At 39.2% G+C, this 18,485-nt stretch overlaps 1 pseudogene; it reads right to left on the bottom strand.

Moving 5' to 3' along the window:
- Positions 1-7,926: 7,926 nt before the first annotated feature.
- Positions 7,927-16,909, bottom strand: LOC127674233 (protein Mis18-beta-like; annotated as a pseudogene).
- Positions 16,910-18,485: the final 1,576 nt, after the last annotated feature.

The raw sequence follows: 18,485 nt of genomic DNA, 5'->3' as shown, positions 1-18,485 counted from the left end.
TGTGAATTACTAAAATGAGCACTGATACTGTATTACATTTATTATAGATCTGATTAGAAATGTCAAATTTAAAAGAAAGTAATCACTTTTTACAGAAAGTTTTCCCCTAATATATGTGTCTGTGTATATAAATTTGATTATATGGACATTAGAAGATTTTTCATATGTGCAGTTGTTTCAGTAAAAGTCAGTAAGCATCTCTAAGTGTATGTCCTCAAATTTAACCCAACGTCAATTTTCTTAACCAATATTGCTTCAATTTATCCAAAAAATTAACTCAATATATTAGGACAAAAGGAATATTAAGTGATTTCAAACAAGTCTGTTTAATCAAAAAGTCATAATAAACAAAACACTTGTGCAAAACAAAGGCAACAGAGGACATGGACAGCTCTACTAAGTAATTCTCCAGCCCTAAATGTCCTCCCATTTTCTTGAACCACATCCAAGGTCACTATAGAGAAACATAAACCTCTCAGACAGCCTGAGGTGTGACACATTAAATCTATAAAAATATGCTATAAATTTTACACACACACATACACTTTACATGTCCATGTGTGTTATAAATTTTGCTGTGGTTTGCATCTCTACACTGTTGACATTAGCCCGGGTTAAAGTCACAACGATGGCCATGCAACACTCTTGATTTGAAGCACTTGGGTGTTTGTTTGTTTGTTTGTTTTTACTTTTTATTGGTTAATTTCTTTATTTACATTTCAAGTGTTATCCCCCTTCCCAGTTTCCCCTCCACAACCCCCCCCCATCCCCTTCTTACTCCTCCTGCTTCTATAAGGGTGCTCCACCACCCACCCACCCAGTCCTGCCTCAAAGTACTAGCACTGAGTCAGTTTAGGATCAAAGGGCTCCCTCCCACTGATGTCAAGTAGGGCCATCCACTGCTACATATGCAGTGGGGGCCACACACCCCCATGTGTACCCTTTGGTTGGTTGTTTAGTCCCTGGGAACATTGAGGCTCTGGTTGTTTGATATTATTGTTTGTCCTATGGGGTTGCAAACCCCTTCAGCTCCATCAGTCCTTCAGTCCTTCCCTTAACTCATCCATTGGGGTCCTCACGCTCAGTCCTATGGTTGACTGCCTGCGTCCACATCTGTACTGGTAAAGCTCTAGCAGAGCCTAGCTTCTGCATAAGTGTTATTCTCCTAGCATATAACCACTTTTTGGCATACTCATCCACACTGTGCCCAAAAATCTAAAGTGTAACAAGCAAATTCACAATAAGTAGATTAGTACGTAATTTTTGAAATCTCCATCTAGTAAACTTGTAAAATGTTATCATTACCTTTTCTTAGATGAATGTAGTTTTTAGACTTTTTTCTTTATTTTTATCATATATTCTCTTTATTTACATTTCAAATGTTGTTCCCTTTCTTTGTTTACCCTCTGAAAACCCCCTATCACATCACCTATCCCCCTGATCACTAATCAACCCACTCCTGCTTCCCTGACCTGGCATTCCCATACACTGGGGCATCTAACCTTCAAATTAGCAAGGGCCTACCCTATCATTGATGTCTGACAAGGCCAACTGCTGCTACATATGTAGCTGGAGCCATGGATACCTCCATGTATACTCTTTGGTTGGTGGTTTAGTCCCTGGAACTCTGGGAGTACTGGTTGGTTCATATTCTTGTTCCTCCCATGGGGTTGCAAAACCCTTCAGCTCCTTGGATCCTTTCTCTAGCTCTTCCATTGGTGAAACTGTGCGTAGTCCAATGGATGACTGTGAGCATACAATTCTGTATTTGAAAGGCACTGGCAGAGATTCTCAAGAGACAGCTATATCAGGTCTCTGTTAGTAAGCACTTGTTGCCACCCACAATAGTGTCTGGGTTTGGTAACTCTGTATGGGATGGATCCCTAGGTGGGCCAGTCTCTGGGTGGCCTTTACATCAGTCTCTGCTCTACACTCTGTCTCTGTGTTTCCTCCTGTGAATACTTTGTTCCCCCTTCTAAGAAGGACTGAAGCATCCAAACTTTGCTTTTGCTTTTCCTTTTTCTTGAGCTTCATATGGTCTGTGAAATGTATCTTGGGTATTCTGAGCTTCTGAGCTGATATCCAGTTATCAGTGAGCACATACCATGTGTGTTCTTATGTGATTGGGTTACCTCACTAAGGTAGATATTTTCTAGTTCCATCAATTTGCCTAAGAATTTTATGAAGTCATTGTGTTTAATAGCTGACCAGTACTCCATTGAGTAAATGTACAACATGTTATGAATCCATTCCTCTGTTGAGGGACATCTGGGTTCTTTCCAGCTTCTGGCTATTATAAATAACGCTGCTATGAACATAGTGGAGCATGTGTCTTTATTACATGATGGAGCATCTTCTAGGTATATGACCAAGAGTAGAAGAGCTGGGTCCTCAGGAAATATGTCCAATTATCTGAGGAGCAGCAAAACGGATTTCCAGAGTGGTTTTACCCCACTAGCAATGGAGAAATGTTCCTCTTTCTCTACATCCTCACCACCATCGGCTGTCACCAGAGTTTTTGATCTTAGGAAATTTTCTCCTGTGTCCATGCGCTAAAGGCTCTTCCCCACTTTCTTTTCTGTTAGTTTCAGGATATCTGGTTTTATGTGGAGATCCTTGATCCACTTGGACTTGAGCTTTGTACAAAGAAATAAAAAGGATCAATTTGCATTCTTCTGCATGCTAAATGCCAGTTAAACCAGCACCATTTGTTTAAAATGCTGTCTTTTTTCCATTAGATGGTTTAGCTCCTTTGTGAAAGATCAGGTAACCATAGGTGTGTGGGTTCATTTCTGCTTCTTTAAGTCTATTCCATTGATATAACTGTCACTATACCAATACCATGCAGTTTTGTTTACCTGATGACTCTGTAGTATAGCTTGAGGTCAGGAATAGTGATTCCCCAAGAAGTTCTTTTATTGTTGAGAATAGTTTTTGATATCCTGTGTTTTTTGTTATTCCAAATGTATTTGGAAATTGCTCTTTCTAACTCTAGGAACAATTGAGTTGGAATTTTGATGGGTCTTGCATTAAATCTGTAGATTACTTTAGGCAAGATAGCTATTTTTACTATATTAATCCAACCAGTCCATGTTCATGGGCAATCTTTTCATCTTCTGAGGTCTTCTCTGATTTCTTTCTTCAGAGACTTGAACTTCCTGTCATACAGATCCATCACTCGCTTAGTTAGAGTCACACCAAGGTATTCCATATTATTTGCAACTATTGTGAAAGGTGTTGTTTCCGTAAGTTTTTCTCAGCCTGTTTATCCTTTTAGTAGAGAAAGGGCACTGATTTGTTTGAGTTCGTTTTCTATTCAGCCACTTTGCTGAAGTTATTTATCAGGTTTAGGAATTCTCTGGTGGAATTTTTGGAGTCACATAAGTATCCTATCATATCATCTGCGAATAATGATACTTTGACTTCATCCTTTCCAATTTGTATCCCTTTGGCCTCCTTTTGTTGACTAATTGCTCTGGCTTGGACTTCAAATACTGTATTGAACAGGTAGGGAATAGACAGCCTTGTCTAGTCCCTGATTTTAGTGGATTGCTTGAAGTTTCTCCATTTAGTTTTATGTTGCCTACTGGTTTGCTGTATATTGCTTTTACTCTTTTTAGGTATGGGCCTTGATTCCTGAATTTTCAAAGACTTTTATTATGAAGGGGTGTTAAATTTTGTAAAAGGCTTTCTCGGCATCTAATGAAATGATCATGTGGTTTTTTTTTCTTTAAATTTGCTTATACAGTTGATTACGTTGATGGATTTTTGTAACCATCATTTAGTTTGAGGAATAGTTTGAAGAGTATTGGTATTAGATCTTCTTTGAAGGTCTGATAGAACTCTGCACTAAACCACCTGGTTCTGGGATATTTTTGGTTGTGAGACTAATAACGACTGCTTTTATTTCTTTAGTGGTTATGGGACTGTTTAGATCTTTCATCTGATCCTGATTTAACTTTGGTCCCTGAAATCTGTCTAGAAAATTGTTCATTTCATCCAGATTTTCAAGTTTTGTTGAATATAGGCATTTGTAGTAGGATCTGGTGATTTTTTGGATTTTCTCGGTTTCTATTGTTATGTCTCCCTTTTCATTTCTGATTTTGTTGATTTGGATATTGTCCCTGGTGCCCTCTGGTTGGTGCCCTCTGAATAAGGGTTTATTCATCTTCTTGATTTTCTCAAAGAACTAGCTCCAGGTTTGGTTTATTTTCTGTGTAGTTCTTTTTGTTTCTACTTGATTTCAGCACTGAGTTTGATTAATTCCTGCTGTCTACTTCCCTTGGGAGTATTTGATTCTTTTTGTTCTAGAGCCTTCAGATGTGCTGTCAAACTGCTAGTATATTCTTTCTCCAGTTTCTTTTTGGAGGCACTCAGAGCTATGAGTTTTCCTCTTAGGACTGCTTCCATTGTGTACCCCAAGTTTGCATATATTATGCCTTCATTTACTTTCTTTTTTAAAAACTATTTATTTATTATTATATCTAAGTACACTGTAGCTGTCTTCTGACACACCAGAAGAAGGCATCAGATTTGATTACAGATGGTTGTGAGCCACCATGTAGTTGCTGGGAATTGAACTCAGGACCTTTGGAAGAGCAGTCGGTGCTCTTAACCGCTGAGCCATCTCTTCAGCCCTCTTCATTTTCATTAAATTGTAAAAAGTCTCTAATTTCTTTCTTTATTTCTTCCTGGACCAAGTTATCATTGAGTAAAGTGTTGTTCAGCTTCCATGTGTATGTGGGATTGCTATTATTTTTGTTGTTATTCAAGGTCAGCCTTAGTCTGTTGTCATCTGATAGGGTGCATGGGATTATTTCAATCTTCTTGTATCTGTTGAGAGTTGATTTGTGACAGATTATATGGTCAATTTTTGGAGAAGGTACCATGAGGTGCTGGGAAGGTATTTTCTTTTGTTTTAAGATGAAATGTTCTGTAAGTACCTGTTAAATCCATTTGGTCCATAACTTCTGATAGTTTCACCGTGTCTCTGTTTTGTTTCTGTTTCCATAATCTTTCTGCTGATGAGAGTGGGGTGTTGAAGTCTGTCTCCCACTATCATTGTGTGAGGTGCAATGCATGCTTTGAGCTTTAGTAAAATTTATTTTATAAATGTGGGTGTCCTTGCATTTGGAGCATAGATGTTCTGAATTGAGAATTCTTGGTAGATTTTTTTCCTTTGATGGGTATGAAGTGTCCTTCCTTATCTTTTTTGATAATTTTTGGTTTAAAATTGATTTTGTTTGATATTAGAATAGTTATTCCAACTTGTTTCTTGGGGTCATTTGTTTGGAAAATACTTTTCCAGCCTTTTACTCTGAGGTAGCATCTGTCTTTGTCACTGAGGTGGGTTTCTTGAGGTGGGTATGCAGCAAAATATTGGGTCCTATTTATGTATCCAGTCTTTTAGTCTGTGTCTTTTTACTGGGGTGTTGAATCCATTGATGTTAAGAGATATTAAGAAAAAGTGATTTTAGCTTCCTGTTACTTTTGTTGCTAGAGGTAGAATTATGTTTATATGGCTATCTTCTTTTTGGTTTGTTAAAGATTATTTTCTTGCTTTTTCAAGGGTTTAGTCTCCCTCCTTTTGTTGGATTTTCTATTTATTATCCCTTGAAGGTCTGGATTTGTGTAAAGATTGTGTAAATGTTTTTTGTCATGGAATACCTTGGTTTCTCCATCTATGGTAATTGAGAGTTTTGCTGGGTGTAGTAGCCTTGGCTGGCATTTGTATTCCCTTAGGATCTGTCTGTATGACATCTTTCCATGATCTTCTGGCGTTTTAGTCTCTGTCAAAAAGTCTGGTATAATTCTGATAGGTCTGCCTTTATATGTTATTTAACCTTTTCCCCTTACTGCTTTTAATATTCTTTCTTTGTTTTGTGCATTTGGTGTTTTGATTATTATGTGACAGGAGGAATTTCTTTTCTGTTCCAATCTATTTGGAGTTCTGTAGGCTTCTTATATTTTCATGGACATCTCTTTCTTTAGTTTAGAGAAGTTTTCTACTATAATTTTGTTGAAGCTATTTACTGGCCCTTTAAGCTGGTAATCTTCACTCTCTTCTATACCTATTATCCATAGACTTTGTCTTCTCATTGTGTCCTGGATTTCCTTGATATTTTGGGCTAGGGGCTTTTTGCATTTTTCATTTTCTTTGACTGTTGTGCCAATGTTTTCTATGGTGTCTTCTGCACCTGAGATTCTCCCTTCAATCTTCTGGTTATCTCTGGTATCTTGCTGTATCTGGCTTGAGCTTGTCCCTCCTGTAGTCCTGTAAGCCTGTGTCAGCACTCCTGGGAGACTAGCTGTACACAGAAGGCTGTGGGACAGCCCCAGCTCCTGGGTACCGATGCTGACCGAAAGTACCCTCTTCCAAATGCTCCACTACCCCTATGCCCTGTGAACTCCTGGCTGGTGCCTTAGACAGTCAGTCTGATCTGCCAGAGCACTCCTTGGAGACCAGTTTTCTCCTGGTAGGACCAGTTCACAGATGGCTGTGGAACAGTCCCAGCTCCTGGGTGCAGATAGTGACTGGAATGACCCTGTCTGACTTTTTTAATTTATTTCTTTTGTGTGTATGTGTGCATGTGTTTGTACCTACATACATGTGTGCTTGTACCTATAAGCGTGTATCACACATTGCTGCACTTCTGTAGAAGTCAGAGAACAATTTAGGGTGATCTGTTTTCTCCTTTACCATGTAGATCCTGGGGCTTCAAACTGTACTCAAAGGGTTGAAAAAGCAGCTTTTTTAGATAATCCAACTCACTGGCTCTTTGGAATTAAAAAACTATAACTGAAAATTGTGCACATAAATGCAATTGTGCAGAAATATACATATCACAGTGCTGAGAGAAATAGGAAAAATGCTATGTTCAACAAATTTAATAGGCTTGTTATATGCACTCAGATTGTAAACATGTCTGAATGTCTTCACAGTAGTAAAATTCATATAATCTCAGTGGTACACTAACCACACTTACAGTAAGTTGCATACCCAGGAGTAGATTGATAATACAGAATGAATGCAATGGTATTTTTGTACCTTTATCTTTTATCTCACATTGCTTTGGTTGAGGATCTTTATTTTACTAGTCTTTTTCTTGTTAATTATAGTTTCCAATTTTGTGTTTTTATGGTCTCTGTGTGTGTATGTACATGTGTGTTGTGCTTTTTCCACTGTTTTCTTTTGATTTTTAATTCTGTTTTGTTGATATGTTTTTATTTGCTTGTTTTCTAAAAAGAGAGAAAAAGAAGGTGTAGAGGGTAGAGGTGGGAAAGATCTGAGAGGAGTTGGAGAAATATGATCAAAATATACTGTATAAAAAAAGAGAACTTGAGCATATACAGTAAATGAATATTTTTCTAGGTCTTCCAAAGATATATGAATTTTGATGAATTTCATGAAACAATGAACTGTGCCATTAAGTTAAGAGAAACAAATGGATCTTGGCACAATAGCAACAAGAAGCCTAAAACTATATATGGACATCCCCAGTGACCTCCACTCCTTTATCAGGATCACAGCTTTGTAATAAGTTACAAACACACTGAAATACTGTTTTTTATATTTCAGCTTTCTTTGTAACAATCCTGTACTCTAGTACTATATCTTTACAAATGCTAAGTATAAAAATGAGATTTTGGAAGCTAAAGTGATGGCTCAGCAGTTAAGAGACTTGATGCTCTTGTGGAACATTAAGTCCAGTTCCCAGCACCCACACTGTGACTTCTAACCATCTGTAACTCTAGTTCTAGCCTCTGAAGCACCAGGTACATAGCTTGTACACCTACTTACATGTGGGCAAAGCAATAGTACATATACAATAAAAATAAATAAATATTCAAAATAAGAATTTGAATATGAGCTTCATACATAATTTGACAAAAAATAAAAGCTAATATTTGTCATGTCTTTGCCATTTAGAGCTTATGTTTTTTGAATTCAAAAATTCCAAGCTTGGGGCTGGAAAACTGTGGGTTAGGAGTGATATCCCACGTCCAGCCCAGAGCTTGGACCACTGGGAAAAGGTGAATGTCGGTATTTGGACTGCTCACATCCCCACATAACCGCAGGGTGGGCATTGGGACATGAGAAGTTGCAAGACCCTGCTCCAGGGTTTGGGAAGGGCAGTCCATGGGGTTGTCCTGGGAACCAGCAGGGCTGAGCTCGTGAGTCCTTGGGCCACATGGAGGCTGAGGACAACAGGTTCTCACTCTTGAAAACTGGGTGTTGCACAAGAGCTGAGAACAGGATTGGGAGTCTACGGTTCTGGGCCTAGCCCAGGGCCAAAGGGGAAGGAGGGAAAGGAGGAGTACTCCGGCTGGTTCCTGCAGGAATGAGTGTCCCTGGCTAGCTAGGGCAGGTGGCTTAGTTTGGTGGTAAACATGGCTGGAAGTGCAGAGAGGTTTCCCTGTGGGAGATTAGACACAGCTCTTGAGAGGGAGACCTGCTCCATTGCTCCAGCATGGGGGTCCAGATGAGAAGAGGCAGCTCAGGGCTTTAAATCATTTATTTTTGGTAGAGAGTTGTGAAGAGTGAAAAGTAGAGGCCAGCCATGGCCATGTGGAAAGGGGGGAAAGGAAAGAGCCTGAGAGGGCAAGAGAGAACAAAAGGACAAGAAGACAAGAGAAGGAGGAGGGGGAGATCATCCTCTTTCATAGTGGGCCCGGCCTACCTGGTTGTTGCTAGGTAATTGTGGGAGAAGCATACCTGGCTGGTGCCAGGTAACTGTGGGTGTTGAGTCCAGACAGAATACTAGGAGCTTGGGGCATTGTCTTACATGACTAATGGTTACAGAATTATGAAGTTGGAGGCCTCGTGTCAGGAGCCTAGTATCTGGGAGCATTGCCAACAATCTGTCCCTTGCAGAATTATCTGTGGAGTCTCCAGAGTTTAAGCCTAGCTCAACCAGAAAACAGGCTGCCTTTCATGGTCCCACATAGAAATAGCTCAGTAGTTAAGAGCTCTGGCTGCTCTTCCAGAGATCCTGAATTCAATTTCCAGCAACCACATAGTGTCTCACAACCATCTATAATGGGGTCTTATGCCTTCCTCTGGCCTGCCGGAGTACATGCAGATAGGGCAATCATACATAAAAAATTTTCTAAGCTTTCATTTCTTCATAAATAAACATGGGATGTGCCTATAATAATCGAGTACGAATAAAATCATTCAGTATTACCATATTAATCAAATATTGATATGCTAAAAGTACAAAATTGTAACCAGTTTTGAACACCTAGCCTCAAAATACCAGCTCTTTGTTTTGACTGTAATCGGTGCGATGTTCAGATCTGATTTCCCTAGCATATCTAAATATTAATCTTAATAAATAAAGTAGCAGTTGATAATACTAAACATATTAAAGCTGATGTCCACACACTAACCCTGTTGGGGCTTCATTCACTAATATTCTCATCATTGTAACAAATGCTGCCATTTAACAGGTGTTCCTCACTTTATGAAGAAACTAAACTTGGAAGAAAAGCAGCTGAACACCAAGCCTCAGAAGGTGTCTGTACACTAGCAATTAGAAGATGCTTGGCAGGTTAAGTATGTGCTGGCAGCACAACACATCCATCTGTCAATGACAAAATTGAAACCATCTTTGCTGGAGTACAAACATCGATTGGTATATGTTCTTATAAACAGAGAACTACAAATAGTGTGGCAGCGTTCTCTGATCTGCCTCCATCATTATGTAAAGTCCAAAAATGTATCAATGGAAAGAGTCTTCTGAATTCAACTCCAAAACAAATAGGAACTTGGGGGGGGGGGCAGGGCAAACTCTACAAAAAATGGAAAACAAACAAAACTACACTTATGCTCAACTAGAAGGTATTAGTCACTAACGGACATAGGCAAGACAAATTAATGCAGAAAGGAACTACAAGATTCATTGGAGCCATGAATTTTATTCTTTCATCTCTCCGGACTTCACTTGTGGTCAAACCTATCCATTCAGCCCAAAGCAGCCAGAATGCTTCTTAATCCTTCTCAATTTGAGTTCCTTCAAGAGCCTTGCTATTACCCATAGAGTAATGGATTATTAGCTCTCTACCCTTTAATGTCCTGTTTTTCAACTTCTCTTATTTAAATAGTATGCTGCCGCCATACTGAATGTCTTTTAGTGCCTCAAATGTTCACTGTGACTGTCCATCCATGACACTTTGCCTGCCTAAAAAGTGTTCTTTCTATTTATCTTATTTGCATATATGTCCTACTCCATCACAGACAATGGGAGTTGCACCATGGAATATTCACTTCAGTTTATCTTTCACTTTCTATACACTCTACCATCACCCATGGTCATTTGTAGCAAAGACAAGACAGGGCCAGAGAGAGTCAATGCTTGAATCCATACAACCCTACGTCCCTCTTTCTACCAAAGAGCAGAACTCTGTTACTGTTACTCTTACTGTTACTGTTACTCTTACTGTTACATAGACCTAGCTACATCTGCCTTGTTTGTCTTAGTTAGGTGGCATTGCTACCTGACCAAGGTAGTCTGTACTTGAATGTTATGATTAGGCCTTCTGTAGTGAGAAAAATCATACTACCACATGGGATAAGGCCCCCTCCACCTTAGTCCTCTTTAATAGGAAACTTGAAAAACTACACAGTATACCTCAAATGCTCTCAACAAAGCCATCACATTGCACTCCTTCCCTGTAGATATGGTGTGGTTTTATGATCTGGAGCAAGTGATGTATTAGTGGAAACCTACCACATTCTGTGAATGTTTGGGAGTTATCTTCCAAATCCTTAGAAGCTCACCAAAGTAAGTAAAATATATCCTTTACTCTAAGATTAACAAGATATCTTTACAAAATATATAAGAAACAAACATAATTTCCATGTGAATTAAAGTCAATAAAACTGTATTTAATCATTATAAGTTATCAGTGTTTAGATTATTTAGTTAGATTATTTAATTAAATAATATAGAAAAATGTGATTGTTGAGATAAGGGAATTTTTGTTCTAAGTGACTCTACATTTCTTAAAATAGCAGCGTTATTGTACCGTGCCTTGCTTTGAGAAACTCCACTGAACAAGCACCTTTGGCTTCCAGCCTGTCTTAGTTAGGGTTTTTATTGCTGTGAAGAGACATCATGACCAAGGCAGCTCTTATAAATGGCAACATTTAATTGGAGCTGGTTCACAGTTTCAGAGGTTCAGTCCATTATCATCATGGCAGGAAGAATGGCAGCATCCAGGCCAATATGCAGAAAGAGCTGATGTTCTACATTTTAGCTGTCAGGAGGAGACTGTCTTCCTCAGGCAGCCCAGAAGCAGCTCTGATTCCACACTGGGCAAAAAATAGGAGACCTCAAAGCCCACACCCACAGTCATAGACTTCCTCCAACAAGGCCACAACTACCAGAACAAAGCCACATTTCCTAATAGTGTCATTTACTGTGGGCCAAGCATTCAAACATATCAGTCTGTGAGGGCCAAACCTTTTTACACCATCGCACAGCCTCTACCAGCCTGTTATTTAGCCATTCATATCTTCCATTTCTCTTTTACTCATTTCTCCGTCTTTCTTTCTTTCTGTCTGTCTCTAGCTCTCTGTCTCTATCTTTTTACCTGTCTTTCTCTCTGTATTTCTTTGTGTATGTACGTAGTGTGTAGTGTGTGTGTGTGTGTGTCTGTGTGTGTGTCTGTGTGTGTGTGTCTGTGTGTGTGTCTCTGTGTGTCTCTGTGTGTGTGTGTGTGTGTGTGTGTGTGTGTGTGTGTGTGTGTGTGTAAAACTAATAAGCATAAAATTCCCAAAAGTTCTAGAGGCTTCAGCTCAGTTCACTCCCTGCTGTTGCTATTGTCTACTGCTGTCTCCACTTACATGTCTTCTTTCTTGTTCACCCATCTGGACCTGAACTTACCATCCGTTTGTCTGTTCCTGCATCTGTACCCAATCCTGCCCTCTTGATTTGTCCCTCCAGAAGGACTCAGCTACAGGTCTTCACTATCAAGATTGTGCTACTCAGAGCTTCTTTCTTGCACCTTTGTGGGGTTTACTGGTGTTACCAGTAGAGATACATGGATCCCTGTTGTTTTCCCAGCTGTGGAATCTCAAGCTCTTTGAAACTCCTTGCCTAATTAACACTATGTAAGATGCTCATAAATCAGGGGGAAAAAGCTACACTTCTCTGATATATACTCTTAAACATTTCTCCAAAATCTAAATGTTTCACTCTTTAGGGATCAGAAAAATCCAACCAGTGAAAGCTCTGATTATTGAACTCATTTCTAAGCTAATTGGCCCTTGTTCACTCAGTTGTCAAAGCATTATCTATTTCTTTTTAATCATCTTATTCATTAAAACAGAGTAGGCACTATCTATCATAATACCATTCCCATCTCTACTGAGGATGATGACTGGAATCCTCAGTCTAATTTCTTGGTTGGTGATAACTTATATTAATAATGAAATGAGAGTGTTCTGAGCTTCACTCCCACTGGAAAAGTAATCTCTGGCATTCAATACTATACAGGAGAATTAGCCTTAACACTGAATAAAACTTTATGATCTGTAAATTTTAATTAGGTGAGTTTTCCAATAGCTCCTAAAATGAGGCTAAGTCGTCAAATAAAAGAAACCAAATCATGGAGGAAGGAATTGCTGTCAAAAGTCTAATTTTAAAAAGGAAAAACACGTTATATCTGGAGTGATTGCAGCTTTAGCAGCGGGCAGCACAGAAGTTGCAGTGCATTTGTAAACCCTGCAGTTCAGCTCATGGAAGACAGATTTTGTTTGTATAAGGCGAAAGTAAAGAGGATAGGAGTTTAGTCAGGGCTCACCTATTCATCACTATTGAGCAGTGACAAGCTGTATAAATGCCCAAGCAAGATTATCTCTTCATTTCCCATGTGAAATATGTAACTTTGTGTGGATTCACAAGGGTGCTTGCACACATACACACATGCAAACACACACACATGCATACATTATTCACATTTAAAGTTCATAGAAAACATAAAAACTGTCGAAAACTAATAAAATGTATGTCTCAATCCCAGAAAGACAAAGGCAAGCTTGAAGAGGGGTTTTCCTGACACAGACCTCACACCATGGTCCATACTGAGACTTAACCCTCCATCTATTATGCCCTTTTCCCTTTTTATTGTTTTTTTACTTGATTTGTTGGGATTTTTAGGTGCCGCTGTAATCATTGCCTTCTTCTTATTACAAAAATAAAAATAAACTCTTCTCAATTGTTCTCATTGACACCTTCATTTGTTTTCACAACTAATCAACCAGAAAATAAAGTATCTCTCATTTATTCAAAAAAAATCACCTCAATACATTTTTTTCTATCCCTACTGTTTCATCCAAATTGCTTTGTAAAACACCATCAATGCCTTCTGCTTTGGAATTCAGTACATTTTGACTCTTAACTGAGGTCTTTGTCCTGTACCATTTAAATCAACAGCCTTCTGAAAGACTGACTTTCCACTCATCTCTACACCCATATCTCCATGTTTTCTGTTCACCATACTTCCAGTATCTGCTAAAATAATTTGAAAACCAGATTCTAACCTCTGCTTTGGAAACTAACTCCTCTGATACACCAGATTTTTGTACCTCATATCCTAGATCTCCAACCCAACACCCAGATGAATGTGTCTCCTTTGACTTTTCTACAAATTCTCAAACTTAGATAATAGTCAAAGAGGATTTATCACCTCCATCATAGCCTCCTCACTCTAAATTTGTTCCTGCGTGAATGATGCTGTGTACACACAGTTGTGTAGTAGAATAGCCTTCTTGCCATCTTCATTGTTACACAGGTTCTATCTTGTTTTCTTTTTGTATCTCTCTTATAAATACTCCCTAGTGTGTTCTATCTTCTTATCCCAGTGGACACTACATTCAATTGTTATAATTCTCTGTATTCCATCTATATTACATCACTACATATGTGCTACATATCTCTTTTGGCCACTAGCCTGGTCTTTCTCCTATTGAATTTATCAACTACTTCTATATTCCCATATCTCAGAAAGTAGGTCCAATCATTTTTCTATAATTTAAAATCTTATAATATTTAAACATTATCTTACAATATCCAAATAGTTCAGAAGATTATTGCAAGCTTAAGGAATGAAATGGGGTTCAATTTTACACAAGTTCATGAAAAATCCTGTTTGTATATTAAACATTTTACCAAGTGAGCTATATCCCCAACCCCCCCCAAAAAAAACATTATTTTTCTTTTTTCATTCTATCCATGCCCCTGGCCTATGTGTATATAGTCACATTCAAGGCGGTTCTAGTGTGCTTAGAGATTTCTCTATAAATGCTCTGTTTTTTTTTTTTTAAAGAGGGATTATTGTTTTGTTTTGCTTGCTTTGGTTTCGTTTTTGTTTTTTTTTTATTCGATATATTCTTTATTTACATTTCAAATGATTTCCCCTTTTCTGGATCCCCACTCCCTGCAAGTCCCATAAGCCCTCTTCCCTCCCCCTGTTCCTCCATCTACTCCTTCCCACTTCCCTGTTCTGGTATTCCCCTATACTTGCACTGAGTCTTTCCAGAACCAGGGGCCACTCCTCCATTCTTTCCAGCTTCTGGCTATTACAAATAGGGCTGCTATGAACACAGTGGAGCATGTGTCCTTATTGCATGCCGGGAACCCTGGGTATATGTCCAGGGTTCAACATCATTAATCATTAGGGAAATGCAAATCAAAACAACCCTGAGATTTCACCTCACACCAGTCAGAATGGCTAAGGTCAAAAACTCAGGAGACAGCAGGTGCTGGCGAGGATGTGGAGAAAGAGGAACACTCCTCCACTGCTGGTGGGATTGTAAGATGGTGCAACCACTTTGGAAATCAGTCTGGCGGTTCCTCAGAAAACTGGGCATGACACTTCAGGAGGACCCTGCTAAATGCTCTTTTTAAAACAATGCTATGGATATACTTCAAAGCATTAAAGCTGCAAATAGATTAGCAATCATTCTGAAATAGGAAGAAAATAAAATATTAAGTAGCTTACTGGTAAGGGACAAAAGATGGAGACCTGAGTGAACAGAAGTGGGACTGGCTCAGCAAAGGACCAAAGGGAGAGCATCGCCTGAGTACTCACGAGCCATGTGGAAGCCATCATCCGATGAGCATCTTGGACTATGTAGACTCAATTGTTGTTTATCCCTTGTGCCCAGAAGTTACGTAAGAGGTCTTTTCCTCACTGATGACTAATAAAGGCACCTCTTTAGTCATCTTTGGCAGCCTTCCCAGTCGCTGCTCAGCAAGAGTGACACCTGTTGGTGTTTCAGATTTTGCTTGACATTTCTTTGACTTATCTCATACAGACAAATAGAGAAATTGTTTTGTAATGTCTCACGGGCTCATAAACCTAACAAAAGCCCTATCTACCCAGTGAGTTATAATGGCCTGGAAGGGGAAAGTTCCATACACGTTGTGGGAGAAGTAAGTCTCCAAATGAGACTATATTTTGACACTTCCTAAACTGAAGTAGTGATGAAATACATTCCAGCAGGTAGTCAGATATGAGTTGCAAGCTCCAGGGAGTCATGGCACTACAGAAAAGTGTAGGACCTTGGAAATGTATGAAATCACATGAGGAAAGAGTTTATCCAAAGAATCAGGGGATCCACGATCAGAAAATAGTAAATCAATGAGGCAAGACATTGAGCCCATGAGTGTGAACCCAGGCCCTTGAATATAGGAGGTAGGAGGATCTCAGAGAGCTTGAGACCCAGAGCAGATTACATAGGAAGACCCTATATAACAAAACGAGTTTTAAAAAAAGTACAGTAAAAAGTAAAATGATAATTTATAAACAGATGCAGAAGCGAAGAACAAATAAAGTTTGAAAAATGTCTAAATGAAGTACATGTTGGTTGAGAACTCCAATAAGGTAGGAAAGGGCAGTGTGTTCATTAACTCAAGGACTATTTTAGGAAGGTCCATATCAATGAGTAATTCAATGGATGAAGCAGGCTAAAAGGATTAAAAATTAAAGTTGTCCATAAACTCCTACAGTAAACATTTGTTTAATCATTGAAATTACAGAGGTAGAAACGATTTTAAAAGGGGTTGAGAAGATTAAAAAATAAGGTTGAGGAATGGAGATGAAATATTCTACCACAAGAACTACTGAGAAAACAATTTAAAAAAATGTTTTTTTTTTATTTAGCCCTGTCATTTCAGAGCCCCCATGTGCTTTTGTAGAATGTCATGAGAGTAATGGGAGCTGTTGCAAGATATTTCCTATCCATTCACAATGAGGCAGTGAGAGGGCAGTGATTGAGTGATTGGAGGGGAGAGAGAAGGAGGAGCTAAGAGAAGTGAGGGGAGAGGAAAGGAGAGAGGGAGAGAGAGAGAGAGAGAAAGAGAGAGAGAGAGAGAGAGAGAGAGAGAGAGAGAGAGAGAGAGCAGGGTTATGGTCTTTGTTTTTAACAGATAGCACAGCACTTTATCACAAGAAAGTTAGAAATGGCCTCTCAAGTCACCCAGAGCAGCATGGGTAGAATATAAATGGAAACCAACAGGAGTCCTACAGAAATTACAGAATAAAAGTTTTTCTGTGCTGGGTTTGAGAGAACCTTTTATGCCAACCAAAAAGGGCTCTAAGAAAATGATGTTCTTTGTGACTCTGGTGAAGGCCAGGGCACGTGGCACCTTGAAAGGTCCCAGGCAGGGTGCATAGTGTTGCTGAGCACCACGTAGCAATGCACGCAATGAAACATGGCCTAACTCTCAGGCTCCAACCACACAGGCAGCCACAGGTCAATAGGTGACACCTTCACCTTAGGCCCAGAGGACCCGAGAGGGGAGAGCCCTTCTACCACCTGAGTGTCCCACTCCATGGAGGAAGTAAAAGAAAAAGGTGTATCACAAAAGTCACTACAGGACTGGGTCTTGAAAACAGGGAGGCATATTTACAGGTTTCTGTGTTTGTTTATTCAGATAGGGTCATACTATGTAGCCAAGGTTGGATTCAAAGTCACAGTCCTCCCATCTCAGTCTGCCAAATGCTAAATTGATGGGTATCAGCTCGCATTCTCAGACTGTCCTTTTGTATAACACAGGCATCTGGGTATAGTCAGAGCAACTTGTTCTCATGCAAAATTTTGGGTTTCTGCTTTGTTATACTTTTTTGTTGGCCAAGGACACAACTTGGGGTCATCTCTACCTCTGGAATTTCAAAGAACTATAAACATTAAAAAATATTTGCTGTAGGAGTTTATGGACAGAAGAAAAGAATAATAGTTCTACCAACTCTGGATATATAAGTAAGAGAAAAAGAAAATGTCTAGAATAAAAGAGATCCAAGATGAAATTTTGCATGACAAGAGTCACAAATTTTGTGAAGCAGACCCTGGGAAGCTACCAATCATTTTTGTCTTATATCATTTCCTTTTAAGCTGATACAAGGAGATATCAGATCACAAACTCTGAAAAACTCTAATAACTCTAACAGCACTACTCTTAGTTGCATCTAGTTGACAACTAAGATTAGCCATTACAATTCTACTCTTTGTGAATTTAACAAACTTTTCATTTTTATCTGTCCCAAAGACATTCCTACACTACTTCATTAGCAGAATACAAATAAAGAAACAACCACTGATTAATGAAACAAAACTGATTGATAGGTTTATTAAGAAAATACTATTCGGGGAGTGGGGGGGCTAGAAAAGGGGAAATCATTTGAAATGTAAATAAATTATATCGAATAAAAAAATAAACATAAATGCTAACTAAGAAAAAAAAAGAAAATACTATATTTAATGTTCAATTAAATATAACTACCTCTTCTGAGAGAGGGGATTAGGAGGGGAGTTGGGGGGAATCAGGTATATGGAGAACAGGGGGGAGAACAGAAATCAGCGGGGACTGAGGCATCTCTAGAACATGCCAGAGACCTGGGATGGGAGAAGGCCAAAGGTTGTCTATGAAGGTGACTCTAGCTGAAAATTCTTGCAATGGAGGACATAGATCCTGGAGTTGCCCATTCCTGTAGCCAGGCAGGACTCCCAGTAGAGGAATACGGACAGCAATCCACCCACAAAATTTTCAACTTAAAATGCCCCCTGCCTATAAGATGTGCAGGGACAAAGATAGAGCAGAGCCGAAGGCAATGGCCAAGCAATGATTGGCCCAAATTGAGACCCATCCCATGGGAAAGAACCAATCCCTGACCCTATTAAGATACTGTTATGCTTGCAGATAGGATCCTAGTATAGCTTTCCTCGGAGAGGCTCTACCCACCACCTGACCAAAATAGATGCAGATACCCATAGCCAAATATTAATTACATGGAGCTCAGGGAATCTTGAGGAAGATTTGGGGAAAGGATTCAGGGACCAGAAGAGGATGGAGATTCCACAGGTAGACCAACAGAATCAACTATCCTGGACCCTTTGGAGCTCCCAGAGACTGAACCACCAACCAAAGAGCATGCGTAGACTGGACCAAGGCCCTGCGCATATGTAGCATATGTAC

The sequence above is a fragment of the Apodemus sylvaticus genome, chromosome 23, assembly GCF_947179515.1.
Source record: "Apodemus sylvaticus chromosome 23, mApoSyl1.1, whole genome shotgun sequence".
Lineage (NCBI taxonomy): Eukaryota > Metazoa > Chordata > Mammalia > Rodentia > Muridae > Apodemus > Apodemus sylvaticus.
The sequence above is the reverse complement of the archived record's forward strand: the minus strand, read 5'-3'. Positions and strand labels throughout refer to the sequence as shown.